The sequence below is a fragment of the Desmodus rotundus genome, chromosome 5 (genome assembly GCF_022682495.2).
Source record: "Desmodus rotundus isolate HL8 chromosome 5, HLdesRot8A.1, whole genome shotgun sequence".
Lineage (NCBI taxonomy): Eukaryota > Metazoa > Chordata > Mammalia > Chiroptera > Phyllostomidae > Desmodus > Desmodus rotundus.
In genome coordinates this window covers 123597906-123621321 of record NC_071391.1, presented here as the reverse complement: position 1 = coordinate 123621321, position 23416 = coordinate 123597906, and the positions used below count along the sequence as shown (strand labels likewise).

The 23416-nt window shown below is 38.5% G+C and overlaps 1 protein-coding gene and 1 non-coding gene across 3 annotated transcripts in view; both read right to left on the bottom strand.

Annotated features, from left to right (window-relative positions):
* Positions 1-23416, bottom strand: part of CAMKMT (calmodulin-lysine N-methyltransferase) — a 333952-nt gene that overhangs the window by 162580 nt on the left and 147956 nt on the right. The gene's annotated exons all lie outside the window — the stretch shown is intronic.
* LOC112298210 (U4 spliceosomal RNA) lies at positions 17595-17730 on the bottom strand. The gene has a single exon (XR_002974117.2). It is a non-coding gene; the product is annotated as a U4 spliceosomal RNA (small nuclear RNA).

The following is a 23416-nucleotide window of genomic DNA, read 5'->3' as shown; positions in this document are numbered from 1 at the left end:
ACAGTTGTTGAATGTCTTACCATCCAACTCTGGTGGGCCACAGCGGGGAAACACCATTCTTAAGAGTGCACTTGTAACTTAAAAAATTGTGTCTCGCCCCTGAACAAAAGGATGCCGTGTCCTTTTAATGGATACAACGATACATAGCAGAGGTTAAAAATCAACTTGTCTTTTCTCAGTAGAACTAACGTATAGTTACACCAGAATCGCAGCACTTGTGTGAGAGAACACAGGAGAAAATGAGGAAGGTTCAAGCGCCATTTACACGTACCTTCTGGGTCAGCAGTCCACACGGTACCAACAGTGGACTATTGTACCGGTCAATTACTGGTGCTTGAATAGTGTCTGCTACTTGCTGAAGATATTATAGATTTTCACCAAAATACACTGATGGGCTGTGAAACTTTAAATCATAGTACATGTCTGGGGCTTAATTTCTGCAACAAGGGATCAGTCTGACTTTGAACTCTTTAGCTAAATAAACATGATTTTACTTCACACGTACTACATGTCAAGGAGAATTCGACATGTGGACATTGCCCAACAAGTGTTTGCCGTGAAGATTTACTAAATTTTCGTGGGTCCAAAAGAGAACTTTGTATTTTAGGCTAAATATCTGAGAGCCTCTGTCCTATCAACCAGAACAAGAACCACAAACCCACTCTCACACACCCGCGGGGACCGACTCTGCTGCTGGTATGCCCGGGACAGCTCTGGCTCATACCATTGTTCTCGCACGATTATTAACAGGTGCCCTTTCACTCTCAAAAGTGTTCCCATTTGTATGATAAATTATACGGTCATCCTACATGCTGCATGCACAGAAATGGAGGTAAGACATCAAGCAGGCCACACTCAGTACTATCCAGAGGAATAATGAAGAATGGAAAAATCACCCTTGACCACATACATACAAATAAACCTAAAGATTTATGGCAGGTATGACAACAATTTCAGCCCAATATTAATACCAATATTACCAACATTGACAATACATTAATATTCCTTATACTAGGCAAGGAAAATGTAGACTAAAAAGAGAAATCTTACTTTCTTTCCAATTCTCCTGTTCCCTTATTCTAAAATATTTTTCTAAAAACTTTCTATTGTTGTTCAAGTACAGTTGACTCCATCTTCCCCCACAACTCACCCCCACCCCACCCCAGCAATCCCCACCTCCCACTCTCAATCCTAATCCCCTTTGGCTTTGTCCTTGTGTCCTTCATACATGTTCCCTGACAACCCTTCCCCCTTTCCCTCCATTATTCCCTCCCACCTCTCCTAAGGTTACTTAGTTCGTTCTTAATTTCAATGTCTCTGGTTATATTTTGCTTGCTTGCTTGATTAAGTTTCATACTATGCAGCAGAGAGAAAGAAGGAGCTCCTACCCTTTGCAACTTCTTGGATGGATCTGGAGAGCATTATGCTAAGTGAAATAAGCCAGGCGGTGAAAGACAAATACCATATGATCTCACCTATAAGTGAAACTCTTTCTTCTAAAATTTTTGCAAATTTTTCTAATGGCTATCGGGGAAATGTCCTGCCTAAAACTATATAGAGTTATTCTGTCCCTAAGGCTGAATAATCACCCAATGGTTAAGAGGCAGGCTTTGTGATCAAAGAGACCAGTTTTCGTATCTCACCTGCATCACCAAGACCACGTAACTCTGGACAAATTACTTAGCTTCTCTGTGGCTGTTTCCTCATTTGTAAAACGGGAATTAAATAAGAGGATGTATGTAAATTGCTTAGCATGGTCCCTGAAACATAAGGAGTATTCAACAAATGGAAAATATGTCCAGACCTCATAACCAGATTCTGAGGCCGCTATAGTATTTTGTGTGGAAGGACCCCAAATGTATAAACTTTCAGAATTTTAGAGCTGTTAACGACTGCAAGCTCACAACATAAAATCTTACAGTTCTAGGAAGAGAATGTCAAGCCCTAGATAAGTGATTTGACTCAGTTTGTATGGCTTGAGAAAGCCAGAAATAAAATGAGGTTTTGAAAAAATTTTCTCCTCTGAATTTTATGAAAGATATTCCGATGGAGTAATGACGACAGACAAAATCACTGGGAACATACGGGTGTCCCTGGGCATCTTCACAGGGCCTACCGAGAACAGGCCCTGGGGCTGAAGTTTTCAACTACCCATCAGTGAATGTCCATCTACTTAAATTCCTCCTGTACACGATCTATGACAACATCAAGAACTAAAAGCCAATTATTTTTAAGGCAGTTTCTTCAGTGTTCTGTTTTGTTAAACAAAATGGAATAGTGAAAGCTATTCCAGGCAGTGTTCCAGGGTTTAGGGCAAATGTGTACAGTAATCTAATCACAGGGTTATATAGTGCTATTTGATTTGGGGGGCAGAAACCCACGTTTGCAAGATCTTTCTTCCCTCTCTTAGAATGTCCTGACAAAGAACCGGATGCAGGGCTTCACACAGCGTCACGCAGCGGGTGGGCATGCCTGATGTGTCACATTAACCGAATTTACAAACTGACTCCAGAAACCTGAGCACAAGGGCCTTAAAATACCTTCATCCAGGTGACTCTAAGCAGGTGGTTTAGGCATAATGTTGGCAGGGTTGGAAGTTCTGAAGACAATTGTACTTGCTGCCCTTTGTATTCTTCTGGCCATTACTGATGGGCCTTGAAGCTCCCTGGAGTTTTATGCATAAGGAAGAGAGATGTCAGATTTGCCTTCTTGGGTAGTTGTATTAGGGTCACCTGTGATCTGCATTTAACATTCAGCTGCAAGAGACAGTTCCCAACAAAAAGATGCTGGAACACAGCCAGTCCATTAGCATTGAGGCCATGCTTTCTTCAAAACATCCTGACTGGGCTCTAAGCTGAAGAATGCTTTTTAAAGGGCAGCAATGGGAAAGATTTGTTGAAATGTTATGTAAGTACAGATGAATTTGTGTGGAAGCACAGAGATGGTATCAGCACAGTAAGCTCTGGGACATCACAGTGAGGCGCTGCGCTAAGTGCTTTTCCACGTTACTTCACTGGATCCTCCTCACAGTCCTAGGAATCATGTGACATCATCCCCACTTTCCATACGAGAAAACTGAGGACCTACGTCATCTACCTTTGTGTATCTATGAAGAACGTCCCTTGATGGTATGTTGGCATTCATACCAGAACCAGATAAATTTACTCAGAGCAAAGTACAATAGGGTTTCTAACTTACAGTGTGGATATATGAGGCCTGTCCAGAAAGTATCCAGCTATGTAATATGAAAAATAGAGACATTTACTGAAGAAGATATATGATACAAGAAACATTGTATATAGGACAATGATACCTCAGTCCCTTCAAAGTAGGCACCTTGGGACCTCACACAGTTCTCCCAATCGCCATCAGCTGCCCCATCGTATTTTCCTGAATCTTGATGGTTGGTCTGAAATCTCTTCCCTTTCAAAGGTGATTTTAGTTTGGGGAAAAGCCAGAAGTCACAGGGCACTAAATCTGGGCTGTAGCGGGACTGGGTCACCTGGGTGATTTGATGTTTCACCAGAAAACTCTGCATGAGATGTGATACACGAGCAGGTACGTTGTGGTGATGAAGCTGCCAATCACCAGTTGTCCATAGCTGAGGACTTCTGAATCATCCGAATAGTTTCCGTGGAGGAATGTTCAAGCTTAACACAAAATTTGATGCAGATTCATTGCTTTACTTGCTCAGGAATTTTGAATGCAATGACCACAGGGTACACATGCTCACTCAATGGCATCTACTGTCCCCATTGACTAGTACAGTGGAGTTGTCATTATTCACACATGCACATTCCAGTTCACTCTCCTTGGCTGCCAGGTTACATCAATGTCACGCATACCATTCTCATTATATTAACAACGGCTGGACGTTTTCTGGACAGACCTCATACACATATATTTGCTCTTTACACTGACATTGTCTCCTTAGCAAGGAATTTCTGTGAATATGATTCCCCACACACATTCCTTTTCCCCACATCTTCCTTCCCCATTCTCTGTCCACCTTTTAATTATAGTTCCAATACAGAGAGATGAGAGTGACTCTCTCATATTTTAAAAATCTTAGGTGCCAGAGTTAATAAGAACTATAGACCAAGCAAGAGAAGGATAAAGATGCTGTCCATATAACACTATGATTTTTAATGTGATAGAGCTGGGTCCGGGACAAAAATGGTCAAATTTCAAGAAGACCCATTATTCCTTCTAAGATGAAAGCCCAGGAATAGGTGGGGTTGGTGGATATCACATAGGAATAGGCTAATTGGAGTTTGAGGCCTTGGGGTCCTTAAGTTAAGCCAATATATAAAAGGATAATAATCCTCTGCCAAGAAATGTATTCAAAATACATGAGTGGCTCAAGAGGTTGGGGCAGGTGACCTAACAGGGAAAAAAACTGAATCTTCCTGCTGTGAGAGAAGGATTCTCCTCTTCCCTTGGGGCGAATTATGTTTGCCACTCAATGTACATTTTCAGTGTTTGGGGGATTATATAACTATAATCAGCACACTCTGGCAGAGAATTCCCTGGCCGGGGGGTGGGGGGGTGCCTGAGTGATGAGTCACCAGACAGAATCCAGAGAGGTGGACAGAGCTGGTGAATTAAGAAAGACTTAGTTATTCACTTGCTTCAGAGGATCACAAATCATCTCTTTGCAAATGAACTGAGAATATTTTTCTCCAATAGAAAGAACTTAACAGATGACCTTGAAATGGACATAGGATGTGAAAATAAAAAAATAAGGTCATGTTTTCTTCTGACCTAGGAGGCAACTAATGTGGAACTGGCAAGAGCCAAAAAAAGATGCATTCGTTTCCTATTCCTGCACAATACAATTAGCAGCTTAAAATAGCACCCACTTATTCGTTCATGGTTCTGTAGGTCAGAAGCCCAGCATTGTGGGGATGGGTTCTCTGCTCAGGGCATCACAGGCTGAAATGGAGGTGTTGACCAGACTTTCTCATCTGCAGGCACTGGGGAAAAATCCACTTGCAAGCTCGTTCTTGTTGTTGATGGAATTCAGCTCTTTGCTGTTGTAGGATGGCAAACCCTGCTCCTTGCAGGGTGTCACTAAAGGGCCACCCACATTCCTTACCGTATGGCTCCTTCCATCTTCAAGTGAGCAAATCCTTCTCATGCTTCCAATCTTTGACTTCCTGTCACAGACATCTAGACCCAGTTTTAAAGGGCTCATGTGATTAGGTCAGGTCCACTCAGATATTCTCCATGCCTTAAGGTAAACTGATTTGGGGCCTTAATGATGTCTGCAAAATCCTTCCACAACATAGCTAGGTTAGTGTTTAACTAAATATCTGGGAGGAGGTATGAGTACACCAAGGGCCAGGAGACATGAGGCCCATTTTAGAATCATGCCTGTCACAGGAGACACCTGTTATTAGACAGGTGGTTTCATATGAGACCACAGCTTCCTACTTTATGAAAATAGGCAAAGAATAGCGCAAACCAAAGCACGTGGAGAGAGATGGTCTGGGGCAAGGGCAGATCTGTCAAGGCTCTGGATTCACAGAGAACTCTAGCCTGGGACTGGAAGCGGCATGTGTGTGTCTAACATTCATTCTGTGATATCCAACAGAGTCGGGACCATTAAGTTGAAATGATTTCATTCACTGCCTATTAAGTTTTGGGTTAATCTTTCACCTACCATCTCCTAACCCACTCTTCTTACCTGAACCCTGACTTCCCAACTTGACCAATCCTTGCTAAGGACCCGTCCTCCCCAGCCAGCGGCCTAGAATGGCTTTGGTGCTGCTGTCGCACTAATTTCCAGTGCTGTTAAGGGTCCAATTAAGATGACCAATTCCAGAGTGGAGGCTTTTGTACCTGGAGCATGTTGCCTGGTATCTAGTGCATTTGCATTTTCTTTGGGAATCAGAAAGAGACTTAGGAGCTTGAGCCTCTTCTGCCCAATCAGGTTCTCCTTTCTCTACCCACAAGACCCCTCGACACCAGATACATTTTGCAGAGCCAGGCAAGCCAACCCAAAAGATTTATCCCTATTCGTCCCTTAGGGATTTACAGTCTATATTCTGAAGTGAACAATCCCACTGAAAAGGCGAGTTTACAGGGGGAGAAATGAAACCAACACCCAGTCATGCGTCATTTTGCTGTACGTTCAGTCTCTCAGTATGTGCCGCACTGCATCAGCGTTGGGGAAAATTAAGTGAGGAAAACATTACAACAGCCCAGGGACACTTCCACCTAAATTTTGTGATTACATTTTAAGTGCTCTCTGTCACAGATATCATAAACTGATTAAATCATTTCCTGCCTGACCCCTACTGACTATGCTAAGTGAAAAGAGAGAGCTATTAATAACTACCCATTTCTGACAGCTGCCCAGGGGCAAGGCTGCCTTTTGCAGCAGTGAAACGACTCCCCAGCTCACTTACTGAATGCTGAATATTGATTCATATTATGAGTGTTGTCAAACACGGAGTGCAGTGCCGCAGATCCGGAGTGGCAGGTCATCAGGAATAGCATTAGCAAATGTCAGGTCAGGAATCAAAGGCCTGCTGGACTCTTTAGGGATGAGGTTTATCGATTCCATAAAAAGTGAAACAGATCAAGTACTTGTGATGATGGAAATGGTCGTGGCAGAATGAGGCTGAGCCTGCTCTGATGTAAACCTCAGGACAGATGCAACACATGAGTGACCACGGAAGAAAATGCTAAAAGTTGGAATGCTCAAGACAAGGACGACAGCGGCTTTGGGCTAAGGAGATTTTAGGGCTAAATGTCACATCTCAGATGTGAAATTGGTCAAAGGCATGCGTGGGGGTGGGGTGCATGTGCGTCTTCGCGGTCTATGGTATTTCTGACAGGCAGATCCAAAAGACCGGGATCAGATGCCCATGAATGTTACAAACACAAGATAACTCTCTCTGTAAAAGGGGCAATGTGTTATTTTACTGACATTTCCTTTTGAAGAGAATTAAAATACAGGGTGGGGCAACAGTAGGTTTACAGTTGTGAGTACACAAAACAGAGTTCGTTCTTGTGTTATTATTTATAAATTATTGTATTATTTTCCATATGAACAACTATAAACCTACTTTCCCCCTACCTCATATATCTGACTTCTGGATTTCCATCATTAGAATTGAATTTTTAATCAAATGCTCCCATACTGTTACTCCACAAAAATGTCCCTTAAATTGTACCTTCATCTTACTACAGCTAAAAACAAACAGAAAGCCCTGGACTAGGGGTCCGAATACTGGGCTCTCCTCGTCCTTGTGCCGCCATTTATCTTGCGCCCTTGGGCAAGTCACAGCCAACCTGTAACTCAGTTTCCCCGCCCACAAAACCCCGAACCCAAACCAAACGAAAAGTAAGTGTGTGCTAACTCCCTCGGCCACAAGGGCTTTACAGAGAGTGTCAATAACAGATCGCAAGTTCCACGTTGGAGAGCAGGGGACATGTATTATTATTACCCATCTGGATGTTCTCAATACCTAGTAAATAGCTGGCCCAGAATAGTAACTTACTTGTTAATTTAATTAAAGGGATGGGTACACTTTGAGACTGTCAATTCTATGTTGCTTTTATTATTACATACTTATTTGCTAAGTGTGTGGAACTGGCTCCAGCATCACTGGAAGTTTTGGAACCTGCGCTGCTCACAGCCGTTTGCGGGAGCCATCCTCCATTTTCACCTCCACTAAGGGCAGGCCTCAATGCCTTCTTCAATTTTGCCCCATGCTGGGACAGCGCCTGGAGCTCTACCTAAGAGAAAGCTAGCAGCTGCTCGGTGCTAATTCTGTTTATTATATTTAAATAGGTAAGTGTAAGCTGGCTGTTACTTACAGCTTGGAAGAGTTTCTGCTTTCTATAGAAAACTTGCCCTCTTAACCACTGTAATATGTCCTTACCAATTAGCTTTCATCTACAAAATGCATTTCAGAAAATTAAACAAAACAATCCTTTAAAAATTATTTATAATAACCTAGTCATCATTGGATAACATCAAATTAGCCTAGCTCTTTAAAAAAATTTAAAAAATACATTTACTTAGAGTATTTTTTTTTCTTCCCTTCAGTCTCGCTTAAATTCTAAATTTTCCTCTGGTAAAAGAGGAGAAACAGTGTTAGGGTCTCATCGGTTGCCCACCAAAGGATCACCCTCGTCTCATTTTAGGCGGGTTGATGGGCGAAAATGAACAGGTGCTACAGGTTACTAAGCCGTTCTAAAATTAAAGATTGATATTTTTCCTCCTGTTCTATTAGCAGACCTTTAGTGACATGTTAGCACTGGATAATGGTTGCAGCAGTTTAAGCCTCACGCTGTGATTTTTAACAGAAAGCCTAGCTTCAGCAGCAAACAATGACATCTCCCTATTGCCGGTAACCTAATAAGGAAGCAGTTGCAGCCCGAGGCAGTTTGACTAAACAGCAAGAGAAATCTGACTTCCAATGTACTGACTCCACTTTAAAGACAATGGCCTAGCTTAATTAACACTGTATTCATTTGTAACTCAATCAATTTAGAATTTTTATCCTTGAACTGTTGACTCTGCCATCTTAAAAAGAAAAAGAAGGCTCAAGCTGCTGAAAATCCCTCTTGATTTGTCTAAACAGGCATTTCTGAACCAGCAATAGAATAAATAATGCGTGACATCAATTGCTAAGTTTCCCAAATGTCCAGGTAATCATAAAGACCATCTTTTAAATAAGAAGGGAATTTCATTGATGATTTTAAGGATAAACATGGGATGTTTTTAAGAATATTAAATTAAAATTATTCTTTCATACCCTTCTTTTGGGGGGAAACTAAAAACATTAAGCCTCTTCAAAAACATACCTATTTCAAATTATCCCCGCCAGTAGTCTAGCAGACGCTGTCTGGAACACTTAGGGAATCTCATAAACTTTACTTAACCTGTCTTGGCCTCTTGGCTTTGGTTTGACCAAACCTCTGAATGGAAGTTAAAGTAAGTGCTAACTCAATCAGAATATTCATCTACATTGATTTTCATTTTAAAATATATTAGTCAACAAATAAAGTTAATTAGGTAAGACTCTAGAGTAAAATAGTATTCTGAATTCTCATAAGTGAGGATACAATTTTAATAGAAATAAAATACATAATTACTACATTAGAAAAACTATGTTGTGTAAATATTTGGTAAATATTAGAATTTGCTTGCTTATAAAAACAACTATGTAGACTTTCCTGAAATTATTTGCATTCTGCAAAATTATGAACTAAAAAGACATTAGGGCTTATAAGAAAAATAGGGTTAGGTCAGACCACTTAAAACTTTTTAACCAGAGCAAAACTGAAAATAATAACAATCTGATTAAAATACTAGTATAGCTCATTCTGCTGATGCTTAGTCAATTCTTAGCAGCTTTAACCTTGATGAGGCTCATGCTTTCTCCTTGCAGACATGTAAGTCCTGGAAGGCATTTCATTCTAAAGAGACCATTTTCATTAAATTCAAAGTATGAATAATCCAGAGTACGATGTTCTTCACTTAAGCATTGTTTTAATGCCGAGGGAATATCTTTGCAGCCTTTTCTCCTGCACTTGCGGCTACAACATATGGTTTATCGTAGCGAGAAGAACACAGGTTCTTAAAGACACTAAATGAGCCGCTATTCACCCCTAAGGAAGGCACTTCTGTATATTTTCAGCTTTTTCTTGAGGTCTTCAAAAAGTGTTCAGGTTTTCTCTTGGGAGAAAGCTTGCCTCAATGACTTCAAAACATTACTGTAAAAAATAGGAGAATCACGTATAAATCAACACAATATCCACATTATTCCTACTTTATTCTTCTATTTACCAACTAATAAGAGATAACTTGCATCAAAGAAAGTGTATGGTACATAAACCATGTTCTATAGTATATTAAGAAAGAAAGCGTGGCTCTCAAAGCTAATAAGGGTGAGGAAAGGAAGAGGAAGGTGTGGTAGGCGGTTAGACAGACATGAGCAAAGCGAGAGCAATGGGCCAGGCATAGAAGGCCACCTGGGTGGGAAGTCCTGGGTGCCCAGCAACTGCCCAAACTGGGAAGACAAGGACCTAGCCCCAGGGGAAACTTTCCTCCCCTAGCACACCGCTAGTAGTGTGGTTTAGAGCCCCCTGACACTGGAGATGGCAGTGTTGGAGGAGCTTGGGGAGTGGGGCGGGACTAACCCAAGTAACTTTTGAGCACAATTTTTACTAAACAGAACTAGTGTAGCTTGAAGGGTAGCTGGTTCAATGACTGGGGCAGGGAAAGTATAAAATGAGCCTGAGATACCTCATTGTATCAAAAAGTTAAAAAGCATATACAAAGGGACAGGTCTATGCCAAAAGGACAAAGTCGTCAGCCTGAAGGGGCTCCTACTGACCAAATCTCAGACAGTCTGAGTACCAGAATAAATAATAAAAGCAAAAGATTTTAATTCACTGAATAAAACAAGAATACATATAAATATATATAAACATGCATACCTACATATATACAAGAGGGGAAATAGGAAGCTCTTCCTTATAGTAGCATGTCAACTAATAAATGTAGAAGGAATGATCTGTATAATAATTGATTCAGACTTGAATCATCAATGTATGCTAAAATTGGCTGATGAAAGTTTGATGGGGAATGGTCTATTTCTCAAAGTTCCCTCCACAATTGTTTATTAATTACAAAAGAAAATATATCAAACACACAGTGGAAAACCTATTATCACCTTTATCATCACCAAGTGACCAGTGTCAACATCACCAGTACTGGGACAAACCAGTAAGATGCTGTCCCCTGACATGACGCACTGCTGAAGACATCGTCCCTCTGCGATAGGCCTCCCAAAAAGGTATAACCTGTGTTTGATCATGAGGAAACGGAAGACAAAAACAGATCAAAGGACTGTCAAAAAAATAACTGTCCTGTACTCTTCAAACAAGTCAAGATCAAGTGAGACAGAATAAGGAACTGTTCTGGATTAATGGAGGCTAACTAGACAGGACAAGTATGTGACATGCATGATCCTGAAATGGGGACTGGTGTAGAAAAACTAGCTACAAAGAATATCACTGACAGGGTAAAACATGAATGTGTATTGTGAGTTAGATGATAGTTTGTGTCAACGTTAACTCATTGATTTTAACTGTGCTGTGATTATATAAGAGAATATTCTTATTCTTAGAAAATTCACAATGAAGTATTGAAGGGTAAAGAGATACCATGTCTGTAACTTGCAAGATAGATAGAGACAGATAGATACAGATATAAAAAGATAAAAGATATATAGAGAGGGGTATTTATATATTTTACATTTATTTATATATTATATTATATATGTATATCTTATATACATATATTGTATATATGAATTATATGTGGATTAATTATATATATTATATGTGTGTACGTATATAATATATGTATATAATATATATTATATGCATATGTTAATACATGTATATATATGATATACATATATATATTGTGTGTGTATATAATATATATGGAGAAGAGAATGTATATAGAATATATATGGAGAAGAGAATATTAAAGTAAATGGAGCAAAATATAAATAATAAGTGTATCCAAGTAAAAAGTACAGGAGTTGGAAACTAAAGTTTTGAGAGAGAGAGAGTAAATGCGTGGCCCATACAGTACTTTCCCGGGGAGGGTATCACAGACAGGGATCATTTTCCACTGAGAAACTCAGATTCAGTCAGAAGGTAACTTGGAAAGAAAAACCAATCTATTACCAGGGAAAGGAAAGTCATCAGAATATTTTTAAAATATTGGTCACCTTAGTGTAAAACAAAAGTATTTTTTGAAAGAAAGTAAACAAGAACCCAAGAGACTAAATGGCCTACAGAGATTGAATCATCCAGATAGAGTCCTTTTTTTGAAAACAAGCTATAAGACAAGAAATTCATAGGAATTCTAAGATGGCAAAATAACAAGTGACCACAGGTCCTGCTTGGCCCAGGACAGCTGATTTACGCCTATGGTTCTGGCATGTTACTAATAGGACCCACAAGTGTTCAAGTTCAGGTAATAAATTATATAGTCACTCTACAGAAATAAACTATGCAGTATGTCTTTCATTTTTAATAGTTTTTATTTCTTCATCCTCTTTTCTGAGCTTTTCCAACTCATATTTCATTTACTTCAGTTGAATCACCATATCTTTTTTTTCTAATCCTTATTTTATAGAAGCAACTACTTCATTAAGGTTTCCTTCCTTCCTTCCTTCCTTCTTTTCTCCTTCCTTCCTGCCTGCCTCTCTCTTGCCCTCCATCCTCCCTCTCTGTCCTTCTCTCCCTATCTATCTATCCATCCATTTTAAATTCATGACCAACTATTGTTATTGCCTCTATTCTAATCTAATTCCTTTCTAGTATTTATTTGCTACTTTTTTCTGTCTATTTCTTTCATTTTCCTTGTAATCTTTCTGTATTGATCCCGCTGGCTCCATTTTTTAGTAAAAAATTACTCCTCTTTGAGCAACGTGAAGTTTTCCAAGACCAGCTATTTACATGAGCTTCGTGGCGGGGCGGACCAGACCAGCAGCGCAGGCCATTAAGTTATTGGGATCCCTAATAGGACGTAGGACTGAATAAATTCTCTGTGCCTTTCCTTCCCCTGAGCCGAATGAAGTTTTAGCACCCCACGGCAGACCATGATATAGCTTCTCTTCCTCAGCTCCGCTGCACCCCCTTCCTGAACGCTTGTTTCCTGCAACACGCTTCACCCTATCTGTTGTGTGTTTCCCAAGACTTCAAGCAGAGTTTGCAGGAAAGCTCCCGCTCTCAGCCTATGCATCTGTTCCCATTATTAAAAAAGTAGATCATTGGATTTGCTCCTCACAGTAAAGATGGAGGTAACTGTCATCTTTACTCTGTCATTTTGAAATTGTATTTCTAACACACAAATGTAATCTGTCACCATGTGGGCGGGGGGGGGGGACTTCAACGGCATGCCATCAGGATGAAAGTAAAGTTCTTTAACATGAACTTACAAAGTCCTCATAATTTTTTTTCAGTTTTAATACTTCCATTTTCTGCCTTAATAGTGATGCCTTCCCTGCCTCCCACAGAAATATCAGTTTGCCCCTTTTTGTGTTCCTGTCATAACTATTAGGTACACCAGGTTTCTCCAATGTACTCTCAGCTCCCCAAGGGCACGCAAATTGACATGTTTGTCTCACGTACCAAACACAGTACCTGACACACAGTAGGAACTCAATAAATGTTCGTGGCACAAGTCTAAGAGTATCTCCAGTGCTATAGTATGCGAGAAAACATTCCAAGTTTACGTTTCTGGATTCCTTCCCACCCATGCTTCCTGTTTCATCACTTTCTTTCCGGGCAGGAACAGATCATTCAGTTCACTTCCTTTTGAATTCACATGCCTACGTATTTGTCAAAACAATCTATACACGGTAATATTAATAACTGTGGTTTCTTAGACATCTGTACCTAACTTTGATCAACAAAACATCTTATTGTTCCAACATATTGACACTTCAAAAGCAAATGACTAGCTTCTTCCTATACTGTGAGTACCATTTTTAATGACTAATTGATTAAAATATTGATAAAAATGACACGATCAGTGAGAAGCCATATTCCGAAAATGAATGTACATAAATATATGCTATACATAGGACTTTAAGGAATGGAGTCAAAAGTCTTAATTCCCAAGTACTATGACATAACACTTAACTTAGTCAAATAGTCTCTAAAAACATCCTTTCCTGCCTTTTCTCTAATGTTTAAACTCCCGTAGAAGATGCCTGAGAACGATGGCCTAGCATTGTAACACTATGACAAGACCAAAAAATGCAGAAATTATGTTCTTTTTAAATGTGCTCCAAAAACATTTCATATACTTTTCTTAAAGGGAAATTGTATGTAACTAAAATAATACAAGTATAATATAAGATTCAAAGGTTTATCAAAACAGCTATGACAAACAAACCTCAAATAAAATTGATGCTGGTATGCACCAAAGAGGTTTGCAGTATTACTATTTATTTTACATAAAATAGATACATGTGATGCTTATGAACAATGGCCGTGAAGCAGGAGGCCCTGTGGAAAAACGGATACGTGACTGGAACCAAACCACTGACTTCTGTGACTAACAATGCTGTGGCCTCTGATAAAATGATGAATATGTCAGCTGTCTTTCTCATTCAAATGGAATTTCTTATATCCACATCAGCACAGCAGTGTGGGCTGTTAGCCAGGATGTTTAAAGAACCTTAAAAGAGCTGGATTTTAGGATTTTACAAAGAAATCTTTTGTAGCAGGGTTGTACAGTCTCAAGGTATACCATGGTATATTACACGGGCGACTTTTAAAAGGAACACTATATAAAACATTGTGTTAGTCAAGCAATATTTCTGGGATCTGAACTCCATGTAACCCTGTTATATTGGACCCATTATTTAAAAGGAGACATGTTAAAAGTTGGACTAAATTCTTAACCTTAAAAAAAATGGGACAAAAACTATAAAATTCCTTGGAATAATTTTTAAAAGAATAGGTTCATCAATCACCTAACAGTATAACGTAGGGAGGGAAGAATCTACCCTCAGTTTATCTTGTGACTAGAAAATGAGATTTTTACAAGCCATGTATTGAAAACACCGGTCCCTGTTCTTCATACTCGTACATCTCTCGGGCTCCCAGCGGGTTCATACGCACAGTGGGAAATGGAAGGTCCTGGTCATCGCCTCCTGTTTCCTCAAAGGCTACCACATTACTGAACTATTGATATTAAAAATAATGTCTTTGTTAATAATTCTTTAAAAGAACCTAGGCCTGGAAATATTATGATATTGTCAAAAGTTAACAAATAGTAGACATTTTTAATACGTTCTATACATTAAAATTTTAGAATGATTTTTTAAAAATTGGAATTGAAATAATTTCTTAAAATACATCAGATACCCTCCCCTTTCCTTTGTTCTGGTATGTAAGACAAGAGCATTGGGGAGGCGTACCACCCACGGCCATCAAAAATAGTAAAGCATTTATTGACTGAAACATGTTTTAGTAGTAGTGGTATTCCATGTGCTTTGGCCCTTTAAGGACCTTAAAAGTATTCAGCTGGAGAAAATGCATCAACTGAACATTGACAAAGTACAGTGCTGTTAGAATCATTCACATCAAACACATCATCTATGATTTTCTAGGTAAAATGCCAACAATGTAGCTAATCTTTTTGGTTAAACAATGCTTTTAGAAGTGCTTTAAGAGCTAAAATGAATATCTAAAAATTCTTTCAAATGCTATAAGGCCATTAGTAGACTAACACAATTGTCACCAATTTAATTAAATATTTTTAAGTCATCTCAAAGTCACATAGTGGTAGATTTTTTTGTTTTCAAAGCATCACGCTTGTTATTGATATGCTATATAATAGACAATACATTCTGAATTTCCCTTTGTTTATTAACAAGCCCTTGTAATTAACTTGCTTTTAAATCATAAGTATGATACTATTTTAATTTCCCTCACATTCACTACCCTATCATTTGAAATCACATTAAGCTGACTCTTAGAAGGCCACCTGGTGTAGTTCTATGACATTGAAGTGAGCCGTTCCAGTAAGCCAGAAACAGTGACAGTCTTCTACATGAAAATCCATTTCTCTAACTGAAGGCAGAACTAGGGGAAATTAATTTTTGCTATTCATAAATACCTGACAGGTTTAATGTAAATATTTTGAAAAAGACCTCAGCATACGCTGCACATACATTATATATGCAGCGCTGCACGGGAATGCTGTATTCGAAACCCATTCGACGTCTGGATGACTACTGCTGAAACTGTTGGAATTTCTCAAATTACTCACAGATTGCAATTTTCTCCACATACATGTAAATAACAACAGAAGTCCCCATAAAACCTTTGAGTCACTGGGAAAAAAAACCCCCAGCAATTTGACACTTATGACAAATTTCTTTGATAGGAATACTATGAAAATGCACGTAAACCTGACAAATCGTTTAATGTTCGCCTCGCTCCCCTCCTGTGGTCCTAGCGGAAGAATGTATTCAGATGCTGTGCTCATGTTTAAGGTCGGAAGGACTGCTGCAGACTGTCTGCCACCTCAGAAACAGTCCTAGCCCCAAGCAGTGACTCGGGATCTCTTTCATAAAGGTGGACATGTAATCCCTCCTTAGGATACCATGTACCGTCCAGAGATACACACAGACACATTCATTTAAGTGAATATGTATGAGTCCTCCGTGCAGGTTCAATCCACTTAAGGCCTTAGATGTATTCCTGAAAAATCAAGTGTAACTACACAGGAAAGCTTTTTATGTAAATAAATTCTATGAAGGAAAACCATTTGTAATGTAATAATCCTTAACTGATCCAATTTTTAAATTTTATGTTCATTTTCAAGTTTGAGTATCAACAGAATAATAACTGTAATGGACTGAAATACAACAAATAGGTTAAAAATCTGTAAGTGCATAATAACACACACACACACAAACCCCAGATACAACCTGGTTGGTCTCCTTTGGAGCATGCTAGAAAACAAATCCATTATTCTGAAAACTGATAGATACAGGGAAGTAAATCATGCATTTAATCTATCTGCCTTTTCTAAAAGAACTGTACCTCAGGTTATTGATGAGAGAGTTTCTCTTTATAGGAGTATTCCATCTAGCAAATGAAGACAGATAAAGCCATTAGAATATCAGCACTTTGCAAATTCCTAATGCAGTAATGGCCGCTAATTTCACAAAACAGAGATCATCAGATACTTGGATGAAATGCAGAGTTTGACCAATAAAGTATTCTTGCCAAAAAAAATGAACCTGAATCAGATCAAGCTTCTTAAGGTAACTACCACTTTCCAAGAGAAAAATTATTATTTTAAAGATATCTGGGGGCTTTTATATCTCTGTGTAGAAAAAACAGAAAATTACCTGTGAATGTCCTTAGCACTATTGATTTCATGAGATTATTTACATTTATATTCAATTTACTGACACAAGACTTCAGCCTGAAATTTTGGGGAAGAGGCATCTTGCTAAGACAACAGGTTTGGAATCTGAGAGACCCAGGTTTGACTCCTAGCTCTGCTACTTATTACTGCTGGCCTGAGACAAATAATTCTCCTCTCTCAGCCTCAGTTTCTCAACTATAAAATGAGTATAATGACTTCTACCTAATAAATGATATGAATTGCCTCACATGGGATAAAGAACCTAATGCTCAAAAAATGGAAATAATTATAATTTTTTCTGTGAAAATATGCAGTGAAGTTTTCAAAAAGAGGAAATATCTAATTAGTATTTATTAGAATAATTTTTTCTGCCCTGGCTGGTGTGGTTCAGTCAATTGAGCACTGGCCTACCAGCTGAAAGGTCACTGGTTTGATTCCCGGTCAGGGCACATGCCTGGGTTGCAGGCCAGGTCCCCAGTTGGAGGCATGAGAGAGGCAACTGATTGTTTTTCTCACACATCAATGTTTCTTTCCCTCTTTTTCTCCCTCCCTCCCCCTCTTTCTAAAAATAAATTTTAAAAATCTTTTAAAAAATAAAATAAGAAAAAATTTTCTAATGGTTGCTGTTGGATTTCAGTCATCAACAAACTAGACATGAACAGACTTAATAATAATAATGATAACCTAATTTAACATATATATTTGTATCATCTAACCAGAGATGTTCTAATTAGTAATAATCGCACCTCGGATAAACCTCATTGGCTACGATACTGCCACTGCGCAAAGCTAACCAGAGATGTTTTATAAATGCCTAAAAATATTTCCAGTACTACTGCTACTATTACTAAAACTACTAATAGGTGCTGAATATCTTAATCTCACTTATTTACATATAAAATAAAGGGTTTAAATGAGTATTTAATGAAAATAATACAAAGGGATCCTTAACAAGCTAAGTTGATTATTACATTATGATACCTTGCACTCATACAAAGGCTCTTATACTGCTTAAAGTAAAAAGATCTTAGGAGACATAATGTCTTTTGTTTCAAGGAAAAGCAGAGAGAGAAAATCATTCATTCATTGAACCATTCCACAAATACTTGCTGAATTCCAAGCACCATGCCCAGCCTGGTGGATTAATGATGAGTTTTGCCCACCAGGAGTTCCCAGGCTATTGCCACACACAAAGAAATAAGCAAATAATTCCAATGATGAGACAAGTGCTGACAGAGGGACACACAAAGTATTCCTGGAGCATGAAGCAAGGTATGGCGAATTGCAACAATCAGGAATCGTTCACTACCATAGAGTGTCAATGATTAAGTAAAGGACAAAATTCTCAAGCCCTGGTGTCTAGTTCATTTATTCAGCAAATGTGTGCTGAGGTTATAGAGGTAAACAAAGAAGATCGAATGTTCCCAAGGAGCTTCCGGACAATGTAAATCATTATATTCATGTCTTAAAAGTGTTAGAGTAGAGCACATAATGGGCGTTAAGGGAGCATAGGGCAGAAGAATCTCAAGGCAGTCATTCTGCATTGACATTTTTAATTTTTGTGGATTTTTGTGAGCAAGCTCTTTGAGTTACGTGAGCCATCCTGTCTCACCTAGTTCACCTCTGAATTTTAAAATGTCTCCTATGTTTTGCAAAGATATGGAATCTTTCTCCACTTAAGTAAATTATCAGTTTAAAGTTTTAAATATTAAGCTGATTACTAATTACCTGCTATCTAGATGAGTCCTGATTTACTCCTTACAATAAAAATTATCATAGGTGCAAATAATATGGGGTAAGCAAAACATAACCCTAAAATAATGCTACGTGAGTATCAATGTCATTATACTCCATTAGCATGCACGACTGACAAATGCCTGTTAAAGCTCAAGATGTGTGTACCATGAATTTGTACTCACAGATTCTCCTGGCCAATACACCTCCCCCAATTCCACTCATATTTTATGTGATTTGCACCAGCAGTGCAAGAAGATCTGTGTGAGTTTAGTGGTTTCCTTCTCTCATTTCTACAAGAAATATCATGTGCTGGGTACCTTGGGAAACTGGGGAGCACAAATGGCTTCTCCTACTTTATCTCCCTGGAAGTTAAAACAAGAGACTATATATTGCTTTAAAAGAATTTCCTTCAATTTTACTCCTTACTGATACAATGCACTCACAGGATAAAAATGCTCTCCAACATTCATTCTACTTTTTTATTCTATTTATTTTCTCTATTGTGTTCTTGTCCTCTTTTCAGATTTTACAGCTTGAGATATGTTATAGATTTCAGATGGTCTTTAGAGCCAACAACCACCACAAAAATATTTAGAAAACAACAACACAATAAAATAAAGGCATATACTAAAGGATGCCCAATATATGTTGCCTGGTGATGAAGAAGGGAGAAGGAAGGGGGAAGAAAACTAGAGGAAGGAAGAGGATGAAAAGAAAAAGAAGAGGAGGAAGATGAGAAAAATAAGTAGAAGACCATTAGTAAAAGGAAGGAAATAATAATACCATCTTTGGATAGAAACGCTCTCATCCTTTATTTTTTTAAGTATATTTTTTTGATTACGCTATTACAGTTGTCCCATGTTTTTTCTCCCTTTATCCCCATCTGTCCCCTTCTCTCCTTCCAGCATTCCCCCTCCTTAGTTCATGTCCATGGGTCATACATACAAGTTCTTTCACTTCTTCATTTCCTATACTATTCTTACCCGCCCTGTCTCTTTTGTACCTACAAATTATGCTTCTTATTCCCTGTACCTTTTCTTCCATTCTCCGCCCTTGCCCTCACTGCTGATAACCCTCCATGTGATCTCCATTTATGTGATTCTGTTCCTGTTCTAGTTTGCTTAGTTTGTTTTTGTTTTTGTTAGGTTCAGTTGTTGATAGTTGTGAGGTTTTTGTCATTTTATTGTTCATAGTTTTGATCATCTTCTTTTTCTTAGATAAGTCCCTTTAATATTTCATATAATAAGGTCTTGGTGATGATGAACTCCTTTAATTTGACCTTATCTGGGTATCACTTTATCTGTCCTTCCATTCTAAATGATAGCTTTGTTGGATAGAATAATCTTGGATGTAGGTCCTTGCCTTTCATGACTTCAAATACTTCTTTCCAGCTGCTTCTTGCCTGCAAGCTTTGTCTTGAGAAATCAGCTGATGGTCTAATGGGAACTCCTTTGTAGGTAACTCTCTCCTTTTCTCTTGCTGCTTTTAAGATTTTCTCCTTATCTTTAATCTTGGATAATTTAATTATGATGTGCCTTGGTATGTTCCTCCTTGGATCCAACTTCTTTGGGACTCTCTCAGCTTCCTGGACTTGCATGTCTATTTCCTTTGCCAGATTGGGAAACTTTCCCTTCATATTTTTTCAAATAAGTTTTCAATTTCTTGGTCTTCCGCTTCTCCTTCTGGCACCCCTATGATTTGGATGTTGGAATATTTAAAGTTGTTTCAGAGGTTCCTAAGCCTCTCCTCATTTTTTTGAATTCTTGTTTCTTCATTCTGTTCTAGTCGAATGTTTATTTCTTCCTTCTGTTCCAAATCATTGACTTGAGTCCCAGTTTCCTTCCCTTCACTGTTGGTTCCCTGTATATTTTTCTGTATTTCACTTTTCATAGTCTTCACTTTTTCTTCTATTTTGCAATGATACTCAACCATTTCTGTAAGCATCCTGATTACCAGTGTTTTGAACTGTGCATCTGATTTAGTTCTTTTGGGGGGCTTTTATCTGTTCTTTCATTTGGGCCATATTTCTTTGGGCACACCAGTCTGGATGAATGTTTCTTCTTTAACTCCTTGGTTGTCAGACTTCCATACTGTTCAATTTTCTGGCAGTTCTGGTTGTTTTTTGTTTTAAAATTGGTTGTTATCCTTCTTTTGGTTGTGCAAGGAAGCAAAGCGTATGTACTTACACCTCCATCTTCTCAAATTCCCTTCGTTAAATAATATCTTGCAACCTGCAATTTGGCCCTGGAAGGAGAAACTCCTGGATACAGGATGGGGAGAGTTAAGGAGAAGTTACTGGATCATGGAGCCAGTCTACACTTCCCTCTGATTTTACCATCACTGTGGTAGTTTTAAAACATTAACCCCAAATTCTTTGATACTCTTCCCTTCCTCTGAATCTGAGCAGACTTGTAATCACTAACAATAGAGTTTGGTGGAAACAATGCCATGTGACTCCTGAGGTTAAGTGAAAAGGAGTCATGCAAACTGTGCCAGACCCTTGTACTTGGAATGCTTGAACACTGGAGGCCCCCTCACAAGACACTCCCTCCCAGGACCCAGCACAAAGCTGCCAAGAAGCACAAGCCACAAAGAGAGGTCATACGGAGGTATTTCAACCAACTCCAACTAAGCCTTTAAGTCATCTCAGCTCAGGTACCAGGCATGTGAACAAAAGATTCAATCTTAGAAGTGGATCCTCCAACCCTCAACCCTTCAAGTCTTACCAACAGAGGCCTCAGGCATAACAGAGCAGAAAACAGCCTATCCTCCTGTGCCCTTTCCAAATCTTTTCCCTTTTTAAAGAAATTAAATTTAGTGGGGCAATATTGGTTAGTAAGATCATATAGGTTTAAGGTGTGCATTTCTATGATACATGGTCTGTATATTGCATTGAGTATCCACCAACCAAAGTCAAATCATCTTCCATCACCATACATTGGGCCCCCTTTACCTTTTACTATCCTCCCACCCCTTTCCCTCTGGTAACCACCATACTGTTTTATGTGTCTATGAATTTTAGTTTTATATCCCACATATGAGTGAAATTATATGGTTCTTGGCTTTTTCTGACTTATGTTGTTTTGCATAATACTGTCAAGGTCCATCCATGTTGTCGCAAATGGCAGTATTTCATATTTCCTTATGGCTGAGTAGTGTTGCATAGTATATATATGTACCTCATCTTCTTTATCCAATCCTCTATTGAAGGACATCTTGGCCACTGTAAATAATGTTGTAATGAACATAGGATGCATGTATCTTTGCAAACAAATGTTTTCAAGTTTTTCAGATAGATACCCAGGACAGGGATTGCTAGGTCATATGGTAACTCAATTTGATCTCACCTTTTATTTCTTCTTTGACCCAGTCATTTTTAGTAGTATGTTTTTTAATCTCCACATATTCATATTTGTGGGTTTCTTTGCTTCCTTTTTTGCAACTGGTTTCTAATTTCAAAGTATGGTGGTCAGAGAATATGCTCAGTATAATTTCAATTTTCTTGAATTTGTTGAGACTAGTTTTGTGTCCCAATATATGGTCTGTCTTTGAGAATGTTCCATGTGCATTGGAGAAGAAGGTATAATCTGATGTTCTGGGATGAAAGGCTCTGTAATGTCAATTATGTCCTTTGGTCTAATGTGTCATTTAAGGCTAATATTTCCTTACTGGTTTTCTGTTTGGATGATCTACCTACAGCTGTCAATGAGTATTAAGGTCCACAACTATGATTATGTTTTTGTCTGTTTTGCTCTTTATTTCTGTTAGGAGTTGCTTTATATATTTTGGTTCTCCCTAATTGGGTGCATATATATTAAGATGAGTTATGATCTCTTGATGTAACATCCCCTTTATCATTATAAAATGCTCACCTTTGTCTCTTGTTACCTTTGTTATCTTGAAATCTATTTTGCCAGATACAAGTATGGCTACACCTGCTTTCTGTGGATGTTATTTGCTTGGAGAATCATATTCCAACCTTTCACTTTTAATCTACCTTTGTCTATGCAGCTGAGATGTGTCTCCTGAAGGCAGCATATGGTTGGGTTTTGTTTTTTGATCTAGTCTCCTACTCTGTGTGTCTGTATTAGTGAATTCAGTCCATTTACATTTAGAGTAATTATTGATGTATGAGGATTTCTTGTAGCCATTTTATCTTTTGTTTTCTGGTAGCTCTGTACCTCCATTGTTCTTTTCCTGTGTGTTCTCATCTGTTGTTTTTGTTTGGTGGTATTCCATACTTCTTTCCTCTGTCTCCTCTTTTTTTAAGCTATGTGTCTCAGTCTTGGTTTTTTGTGTATGGTTAACCATTAGGTTTATGAAAAAGAAAGTTTCATATTTACATTAGTCTTTTTTCTTTTGAATGCATCTGATCTCCATTCTCCTTTGCAAATTCAGACCTCTATCCCCTCCCCCTTTTATGTTTTTGTTGTCACAAATTATTCCTGTATATGCTCTAAGTTTGTTAGTGAATTTACTCATAGTTTTGTGACCTTTCATTCTTTGTTGCAGGCAGAATAACCCCCTTGAGTATTTCCTACAATGAAGGTTTCTGGTGGTAAATTCCCTCAGTTTCTGTATGTCTGGAAAAGTCTTCATTTCTCCTTCATATCTGAAGGATACCTTTGTTGGATATATTATTCTTGGCTGGGAATTTCTCTCTTTAGTAGTTTGAATATTTGGTTCCACTCTCTTCTGGCTTATAGAATTTCCAATGATAACCTAACAGGCTTTCCTTTA